The sequence below is a fragment of the Mesoplodon mirus genome (genome assembly GCF_964341445.2).
Source record: "Mesoplodon mirus genome assembly, chromosome: 5".
NCBI lineage: Eukaryota > Metazoa > Chordata > Mammalia > Artiodactyla > Ziphiidae > Mesoplodon > Mesoplodon mirus.
In genome coordinates, this window is record NC_138980.1 from 35,468,221 (window position 1) to 35,478,876 (window position 10,656).

Here is a 10,656-nt window from a genome sequence, read left to right on the forward strand (position 1 = left end):
GTCCCGGCCCCGGACGCCTGGGTTCTGCGGTCCTCTCCCGCAAGGGTCTGCGTGGCTCGGGAGGGGCGGAGGTGGGGAGTGGGGAGGCGTTGGCTCAGCCCAACTTTTTTTCCCTGTCCATTTCTCCCACTTCCTCCCCGGTCGTGGGAGAGGTCCGGCGGGGGACGGGGGAGGGGGAGGAGGGGACGAGGGGTGAGAACAGCCTGACCCGGCCCGGCCGGCTGCCCGCTGCACACAGTAGGCGCCCAGAGAGGGCTGGCTGGTGCGATCAGCCGCCTGGGGAGCTCTGAGCCTCAGTTTCCCCTTCCTCATTCCCTTGGTCGGAGAGGACTGGCACCTGCTTCGTGGCTGTCGTTTACTGAACGCTTCTCTGGTGGCTGGCTCTGTCCGGGGTCCTGTTTACCTTCATTCTAACATCTAATGCCATTATCATAATCATTATTTATTGTTATTATCATTTTTACCACCATTACCTTACAGGCAGGAAACTTCCACTGCCATGGGTGAAATGCACCCCGTCTGTCCTTCTCCGACTTCAAAGCTTTCCTCCCCCCACCACCCCAACCTCCTGCACTTTACTGCCTCTTCACACACGTATTAAAAGTGCCTTTCAACGCCCAAATGAGTTGAATCGGCTTTTGTAATAATAATTGGGCTTCAAGGGGAAACCCGGGAGGCCCCCAGAAGGGAAGCGACAGCCCCAGGACTTGCAGCCTGAAACCAGCCCCGGGGTAGGTGGAAAGGGACTGAGGGAGGGGCCGCATGCGTCCAGCGTGAGGGCGGAGCCCAGGGACTTTGTTCTAACGACCCTGCCTGGGATATAAGCCCTCTTCCTTCCAACGTGCAGGTCCCAGGGCAGTGCTTGGTCTCTGTAGATGCCTGAAGCTCAAGCCTTAGTCCTCAATGGTCTCATTTGCCATCCCACCCAAGCTCCACCCACTCAGCCAGAGCAGGGGTGACTCAGGGTCCCCTCTGTACCACCCAGCCTCAGATATCTGGCACCCTTCTCTGCAGTTAATAACCTGACTCAGAAGGGGCAGGGAACTCGTATGTAGGATTGGCATTGAATCTAATCCTTATCAGGCCCTGGGAAAAAACAGGGATCATATGATTTCCATCTTACATTTAAGGAAATTGAGACCCAGAGAGGGACAGTGGCCAAGGATGTTGAACCCAGCTTCACCTGGCTCTGGACCCTGCCGGAAGGGCTGTGGGCAGGTCCTTCAGAAAATAAATGCTGGGATGGCGTACCCCTACCCTGTGCCCACTCCTGTCCCTGCAGTGAAAAGAGAGAGAAGGGAGCAAAGCTTTGTCCTGACCCCCACTCCTCAGTCCCACCCCCTCCCCTCCCCCCAAAAAGATACCCAAGTAGATACTATTTGAAAACCTAATAAAGTATAAAAGACTGAATTGCTGTGTGACCTTGGGCAGCTTACTTAACCTCTCTGACCCTCAGAGTCCTCTGTAAAGAATAATGGTAGAGGGACTTCCCTGACGGTCCAGTGGTTAAGACGCTGCACTTCCACTGCAGGGGGCATGGGTTCCATCCCTGGTCCTGCAACTAAGATCCCCACATGCCGCAGCGTGGCCAAAAAATAAAAACTAAAAAAAAAATTTTTAATTAAAAAATTAAAAAAGAATGATGGTAGAGACTTCCTAGGGTTGTGACAAAGGAGAAACAAGATGGTACATGTAACATACTTAAACAGTACAGTGCCTGCTGCTGGGAAGTCCTCAACACAGGATAGATGTGACCATGCTGTTATTGCTGTCATTATTATTATTATTTGAGCCATACCCTTCCCCCCACCCTGTTCCTGGCCAGGGTAGAGTTGAAACCCACATCTCCAAAGGTGAAAAATTTGCACACACACTCAAGGCATTTTTTTTTTTTTACCTCATTGGCAGACCCCACCCCCGCCAATGTGCTTGGCTAAAGGGTTCTTGGAATGTATCAGAACCAACTCCATCATAGCCATAAAACAATACAAAAATTGATAAATACTTGGAACTTGCCTCAGAACAGATTTGTTCTAGGGTGAGTAGTAACACCAGCTCTCATTTTCTGAGTTCCACCTTTGTGTGTTATTTTAGTCTATCTGTGGAGCAGGGGTTATTATCCCTGACGTATGTGATAAAGACACCGAGACCCAGAGGGGGTAAGAAATTTGCCAGAGTCACACAGCATTCCAGCGGGGTGACTTGAATTCGAGTTATATGGGCTAGGCTGCAAAGCTGTATAATATTTTGAACCGATAATTCTTGTCACCATAAACAGGTGTTGCTTCTGGGAGCAGAGTGAGAGAGCTTCTGTTCACTCCCTTTGATCTTTTGAATTTTGTATCATGCATTCATTACTTATAATAAAATAAAAAATACTTCTAAAGTAACACATTACTTAACCTATGTGCTTCAAAGAACACCATCAAGAAAGTGAAAGGAAAACCTACAAAATGGGAGAAAATATTTGCAAATCATAGATCTGATAAGGGTCTACTACCCAGGATATATAAAGAAATCTTTAACGCACAATAAAAACACTACCAATTTTTTTAAGGGGTGAAGGATTTGAATAGACATTTCTCAAAAAAGATGTATAAATAACCAATCAAGCTCATGAAAAGTTACCCAACATCATTAGTCATCAGGGAAATGCAAATCAAAACCACGAGGAGACACCACTTCACCCCTGCTAGGGTGGCTAGAATCAAAAAGACAGACTGTAACAAGTGTTGATGAGGATGGGGAGAAACTGGAATCCTCATATGTGGCTGGTGGGAATGCAAAATGTTACAGCTGCTGTGGAAAACAGTTTGGCACTTTCTCAAATTGTGAAGCAGAGAGTAACCATATGATCCATCAATTCCACTCCTAGGTGTCTCTACCCAAGCAAAATGACAACACGAATATCCATAAGAGCATTATTCCTAAGAGCCAAAAGTAGAAACAGTCCAGGTGTCCATCGACTGATTAATGGATAAATAAAATGTGGTCCATCCATACAATAGAATATTATTCAGCCTTAAAAAGGAGTGAAGCACATACACGCTACAATGTGAATGAACCTTGAAAACATGATGCTCGGTGAAACAAACCAGACACAAAAGGCCACATAGTGTATGATTCCATTTACATGGAATGTCCAGAACAGGCAAATCCAGAGACAGAAAGTGGGTTAGTGGACGCCTGGAGCTGGGAGGTGTTGGAGAGAATGGGGTGGGGGGAGTGCACCAATAGACGTGAAGTTTCTTTTTAGGGTGATGAAAATGTTCTGGGATTAGATAGTGGCCATGGTTGCACAACTCTATTACTAGGCTAGAAACCACTGAATTACACACTTTAAAGGGTGACTTGTATAGCATGTGAATTATATCTCAATAGAAATTATATAGAGAGAGTTACTTTTTTAAAAAAATAAATTTATTTGTTTTTGGCTGCATTGGGTCTTTGTTGCTGCGTGCGGGCTTTCTCTAGTTAGGGCGAACAGGGGCTACTCTTTGTTGCAGTGTGCAGGCTTCTCATTGCAGTGGCTTCTCTTTTGCAGAGCACGGGCTCTAGGCACACAGGCTTCAGTAGTTGTGGCACACAGGCTCAGTAGTTGTGGCTCGCGGGCTCTAGAACGTAGGCTCAGTAGTTGTGGCGCACGGGCTTAGTTGCTCCGCAGCATGTAAGATCTTCCCAGACCAGGGCTCGAACCCGTGTCCCATGCATTGGCAGGTGGACTCTTAACCACTGCGCCACCAGGGAAGTCCCTAGAGTTACTTTTTTATTGAAGTATAGTTGGTTTACAATAGCTTTACTTTTTGGTTGAGGAACATTTTGCAGTTGACAAAATTCTTACATCTTTGTTATCTCATTTAAGCTTCCAAATACCTGAGATATTTTAAAAGAGGGTATCTCAGTTACTACAGAAGGTCATACGGGTGCAGAGCTTGGAAGGGGGACTGGAGTTCAGGTTTCCTGAGTCATAAAGGTTTTCAAGTGGGGATGTTAGCTGTCATGTAGGGAACTTCTTGGATGAGACAGGTTGAGTTCCTGAGAGCTCGCTCCCTCCTGGGGGAAAACGTGGAGGAGAATCTCAGGGCCAAGTGAGCTCTGGGCAAGAGGGAGCTGGCCATCTCTCCATCCCAGACCCCAGCTCCTCCACAGCCTAGGGGGGTGGCTGTCTAAACCCCTAAAGCTCCCATGCATGAAGCTGGCGTTTCTTGGGACCAATCTTCTTGTTCTGATTCTGCAGCCCAGGTGACCCTCCCACTCTGGGCCTCAGCTTACCAATGGCAGCGAGCGCCATACCTCTTTCACAGGCTTACAAAGCAGCCACCAAACAAGGCAAGGTGCCTTTGGGAACTTGGATCAGATGTCTTTAGGTTTTGTTTGCTTGTTTGTTTTGTTTTGTTTTTAAATTTTATATTGGAGCACAGTTGATGAACAATGTTGGACTAGTTTCAGGTGTACAGCAAAGTGATTCCATTATACATATACATGTATCTATTCTTTATCAAATTCTTTTCCCATTTATGTTATGTCTTTAGGTTTTTCAACAGGTATTGACTGTTCTCTCAACCACGACCCAAGAAGGAGTGGATGAGGGGCCTTCCCTGACTGCTGTGGGTGAATTAGGGGCTGTAGCTGGACCCATGGGCCTCACAGCTCGAGGTGTTAAAACAGTTTCTGCCGTGGACCCGGGTTCGATCCCTGGTCGGGGAACTAAGATCCCACAAGCCGCGTGGCGCTGTCGAAACAAAACAAAACAAACAAAACCACAGTTTGCACATGGGCCTTGGGAATCCTAGCTGATATTCCTGGAGGAACTTCTGGGAAAGGGAGCTGCGGGGTAAGTGTTCCACTTTTGAAAAAGTCAGGGATATAGGCAGGTTCTAAAACCCGGGGTGGGGAGGTGGGAGGAACTGGGAGACTGGGATTGACATATATACACTATTGATACTATGTATAAAATAGATAACTAATGAGAACCTACTGTATAGCACAGGGAACTCTACTCAGAGCTCTGTGGTGAACTAAATGGGAAGGAAATCCAAAAAAGAGGGGATATATGTATACGTATACCTGATTCACTTTGCCATACAGCAGAAACAAATACAATATTGTAAAGAGCTATACTCCAATAAAATTTTTTTAAATCTGCCTATAATTTGCATAATGTCATTTATGAAATAGAGTCACTGCAACCACCCTGAAAAAATTAATAAATAAAATAAAACCCAGGAGGGGAACACTGAGCTTGATGTTGACCCCATGACGATTTTAGAACATTCTGCTCAGAGTTTGGTCTGCCTGGAAGCCCACATAGCCAGCCCTTAGTGCCTCCCATGGACCAAGTCCCTGATCTCCAGCTTACATTTTAGTGGCAAATACTGACAATAAGCAAAGAGACAGATAAAATCATTTCAGACAATTAGCTGTGAGTAACTGAATAGACAATGATGGGGGCCTGGGGGCTATTTTTTTTAAATGAACACATGTCAAAAGATTTTATTTCGTTCATTAATTAATGAGGGAACCAGCAAGATGTTACAACGGGTTCAAAGGAAAATCCGAAGAACATTCCTATAGAGACAGGTGAGCAATGCTGGAATGAATTACAGACAGAAGAAAACAGGACTGTGTATGATTCATTTGTATTTGTCTGGACAAGAATCATTGCCAGCGAGTTCCCTGGAGGTCCACTGGTTAGAACTCAGCGCTTTCACTGCCATGGTCCCAGGTTCAATACCTGGTCGGGGAGCTAAGATCCCGCAAGCAGCACCGCGTGGCCTAAATAAGTAAACAAATAAACAAAAGAAAACAACAAAAAAGGATCATTGCCATAAGTATCAGTTTTCTACACGTACACAGTTGTAGAAGAGCCCAAAGATGGCAAAAGGTGAGAGACCCCATAGAATCAGACCATGGCTAGGTTTGTCTAGGGGCTAGTTCTGTTATTGAAGGGATCATCAGGGGGCTTCCCTGGTGGCGCAGTGGTTGGGAGTCCGCTTGCCGATGCGGCGGACACGGGTTCGTGCCCCGGTCTGGGAGGATCCCACGTGCCGCGGAGCGGCTGGGCCCGTGAGCCATGGCCGCTGGGCCTGCACGTCCGGAGCTTGTGCTCCGCGACGGGAGAGGCCACAGCGGTGAGAGGCCCGCGTACCGCAAAAAAAAAAAAGAAAGGATCATCAGGGAGAATTCTTCAAAGGAAGTGATACTGAGCAGAGATCTGAATGAGGATATGGGAACAGGTTCCAAGGCCTGAGGGTAAAGGGTACAGGGTGGGACTGCCCCTCATGATGGAGGATCAGCCAGGAGGCCAGTATGGCTGGAGCAGCAGATTCAGAGGGCAGTAAATGGGCACCTGCAGGCCAGGCAAGTGCTTTGGACTTTATTTAAAGTGTCATGGATTCAGTCATAAAAAGGAGTGAAGCACTGACACTCGCTACAACGTGGATGCGTCTTGAGACCATGTTGCTCAGTGAGAGAAGCCAGACACAGAAGGACACATAGTGCGTCATTCCGTTTGTGTGAAATGTCCAGAACAGGCAAATCCACAGAAACAGAGAGTGGGTTTGTGGTTGCCAGGGCCTGGGGGAGGGGGGAGGGGAGCGACTGCTAAGGGGGATGGGGTAGTTTTTGGGGGTGGTGGAAATGTTCAAAAATGAGATAGTCGTGATGGTTGCACAGTTCTGTGAAAACCACTGAATTGTCCACATTAAAGAGTGAATATTCTGGTAGTGAATAACATCTCAATTTTTAAAAAGCAAAGAAACACCCATGTTTAATAACAGCCATATTCACAATAGCTAAAATATGGAAACAACCCAAATGTACATTGACCGATGAATGAAAAAGCAAAATGTAGTCCATCCACACAATGGAATATTACTCAGTCTTAAAAAGGAAGGAGATTCTACTACATGGATGAAACTTGAGGACATGATGCTCAGTGAAATTAGCCAGGTCCCTAGAGGAGTCACATCCACAGAGACAAGAAGTAGATGGTGGGGGCCAGGGGATGGGGGAGGGGGTGGGGAGTCAGTGTTTCATGGGGACAGAATTTCAGTTTGGGGAGATGGGAAAGTTCTGGAGATGGATAGTGCTAATTTTTGCACAACAATGTGAGTATACTTAAATGTCACTGAATTTTACATGTAAAAATGGTTAAATTGGTAAATTTTATGTCATATATATGTTGCCAAAAAATTTTGTTTTAAGTTCAGAAGGAAAGTCGGCCTGGAACAGGATGTGAGGGTGGCCAGGTGCCATCTCATTCCAAAGTCTGGGAACTCCTGCGGTGCCTAATGGATTTGCTCATCCCATTAGTATGAAGTGTGGTCATTTGTGAGTAAAATTAATGTTTTTCCTTTCCAAAAAATTAAAATTAAAAAATTGAAAGGTACCCCCCAAAAAGTATTGATGGAAAGACATCAGTAAGAATAGAATTACCATATGACCCAGCAATCCCACTGCTGGGCATATACCCAAAGAAAACCATAATTCAAAAAGACACATGCACCCCAATGTTCACTGCAGCTCTATTTACAATAGCCAGGTCATGGAAGCAACCTAAATGTCAATCAACAGACGAATGGATAAAGAAGATGTGGCACATATATACAATGGAATATTACTCAGCCATATAAAGGAACGAAATTGGGTCATTTGTAGAGATGTGGATGGATCTAGAGACCGTCATACAGAGTGAAGTAAGTCAGAAAGAGAAAAACAAATCCTGTATATAAACACATATATGTGGAACCTAGAAAAATGTTACAGATGAACCGGTTTGCAGGGCAGAAATAGAGACACAGATGTAGAGAACAAATGTATGGACACCAAGGGGGGAAAGTGGCAGGGGAGTGGTGGTGATGGAATGAATTGGGAGATTGGGATTGACATATATACACTAATACATATAAAATAGATAACTAATAAGAAACTGGACGAAAAAATAAATAAAATAAAATTCAAGAATTCAAAGAAAAAGAAAGGCATCAGCCTGGGTTTGAGCAGACATGTGCCCTGCTTTATGTTTTGTTAATCTTTCTGATAACTGAGTAAGAGCCCTGAGTGGGGCAAGACCCGTTGGAACGCTGGTGTGGGCAGCCCGGTCAGCATAGATGGAGACAATAGTGGGGGAAGGTGGACAGGGTCCTTTTTTTTTGGCCACACAGCACTCGGGATCTTAGTTCCCCAACCAGGGATCGAACCTGCTACGGAAACGCTCAGTCCCAACCACTGGACCGCCAGGGAAGTCCCTCCCTACACTTTTTTTTTTTTTTTTTTTTTTTGCGGTACGCGGGCCTCTCACTGTTGTGGCCTCTCCCGTTGCAGAGCACAGGCTCCAGACGTGCAGGCCCAGCGGCCATGGCTCACGGGCCTAGCCGCTCCGCGGCACATGGGATCTTCCCGGACTGGGGCACGAACCCGTGTCCCCTGCATCGGCAGGCGGACTCTCAACCACTGCGCCACCAGGGAAGCCCCCTACACTTATTTTTAAAAGGCTCATAATCTGCTTTGCCATCTTCAAAACCTGAAGCTTGACATCCTCCCATTTCTCTCTAACTCTGACCCTCCTAACTCCCTCTTATAAGGACCCTATGAAATATGTATATAAATTAGTTTCCTAGGGCCTCTGTAACAAAGTACCACAAACTGGGTGCCTGGGGACAGCAGAAATGTATTCCCTTTCAGTTCGGGAAGCCGGAAGTCCAAAGTCAAGGTATTGGCAGGGCCATTCTCCTTCCAAAGGCTCTGGGGAAGGGTCTGTCCCAGGCCTTTCGCCTAGCTTCCTTCCAATAGCCTCAGGCCTCCCTTGGCTTGCAGGTGGCCAGCTTCCCCAGGTCCCTTTAGGTCATCTTCCCTCTGTGCTCATCTGTCTCTGCGTCCAAATGTCCCCTTCTTATAAGGACAGCAGTCACATTGGATTAGGGGCCTACTCTGCTCCAGCATGACCTCGTTTTAACTAATTACATCTTCAACAACCCTATTCACAAATAAAGTCACCTTCTAAGGTACTGGAGGTTAGTACTTCAACAAGTCATACATACATGTGTGTATATGTCTGTCTATCTATCTATCTATCTATCTACCTAATCTTTTTCACCAGTGACTTTGAATAAAGATGCCAAGATGCTGAAGGCTAGTTTATCAGTTCTGGGAGAACAAAGATAAATTTGGATTCAAGGCATATCACAGCAAACACACAAAGAAACACTAACCTTCCTGGGAGAGCTGTAAAGTTCTATGCACACTCTCAAAAGCCAACTGAGGGGACTTCCCTGGCGGTCCAATAGTTAAGACCCTGTGCTTCCACTGCAGGGGGCAAGGTTTGGATCCCTAGTCGGGGCAACAAAGATCCCGAAAGCCACGTGGTGTGGCCAAAAAGAAAAAAAAAAAAAAAAAAAGCAAGCCACTGAGTAAAAGGGGACAGAGTTTCGGTTTGGGAAGATGAGAAAGTTCTGGAGATGATGGTGGGGATGGTTGCCCAACAATGTGAATGTGCTTAATGCCACTGAACTGCACGCTTAGAAAGGGTTAAAATGCTCAATGTGGTGTATGTATATTTTACTACAATTATTATTTTTTTTAAGGTGGGTAGTCAGTTGATTCAGTGCAGTATGGGCTCCTGGATGGGATCCTGAAACAGAAAAAGGGCATTTGTGGAAAAACTGGTGAAATGTAAAGACAGTGTGGAGTTTTGTTCGTGGTGATTTACGGGTGTTCGTTACTTAGTTGTGACAAAGATACTGTGGTGATATATGACAGCATTAGGGGAAGATGGGTGAAGGGTATATGGGAAGCCTTTCTGGAATCTTTGCAAGTTTTCTGTAAATCTAAAATATTTCTGAAATAAAACATTTATTTAACAACAACAAAAAAGCAAAAATTGAGTCTACATGGGTGTATATATTTGTCAGATTCACCCAACTCTATATGTAATATCTGTACATTTTATTGTATATAGCCTATACCTTAATCTTATAAAAACACACAGAAATTAAAACACCCCCAAAAAAGTTGCTTGACCAAAAATGCCTAAAAATATGCACAGCCTTTGGCCCAGAGATTCTGTATCTAGAAATTTATCCAAAGGAAATATTTTGAGATGGTCAAGCTATAGTAACTAGAAAAGTGGGTTACAAACCAGTACATTTAAAAGGTCCCATTATTCTGGGGTAGGGACTTCCCTGGCGGTCCAGTGGTTAGGACTCTGCACTTCCACTGTGGTTTTGATCCCTGTCTGGGGAACTAAGATGCCACATGCTGTGTTGCATGGTGCCCCCCCCAAAATTTTTTAAATAAATGAAAATAAAAGGTCCCATTATTCTTAAAAATATACACATGTATACTCTTTGTACACACACGGAGGTATCAACAGTGCTTATCTCTAGGTGGTGGGATAAGGGTGACTTTATTGCTTCTCTGAATATTTGAGTTTTTCTTCAATTAATATATATTTCTTTTCTAAAATAACGAAAAAAAATTTTTTAAAGAGGTAATTGCACCAGATAGAATATCCTGTGAGGGTTTTGTATGAGTTTCCTTGGGCGACTGTAACAGATTACCATAAATGTAGTGACTGAAAACAACACAGATTAATTTTCTTACATTTCTAGAGGTCAGAAGTCCAAAATGGGTCTTGGGCTGATCCTTCCGGAGGCT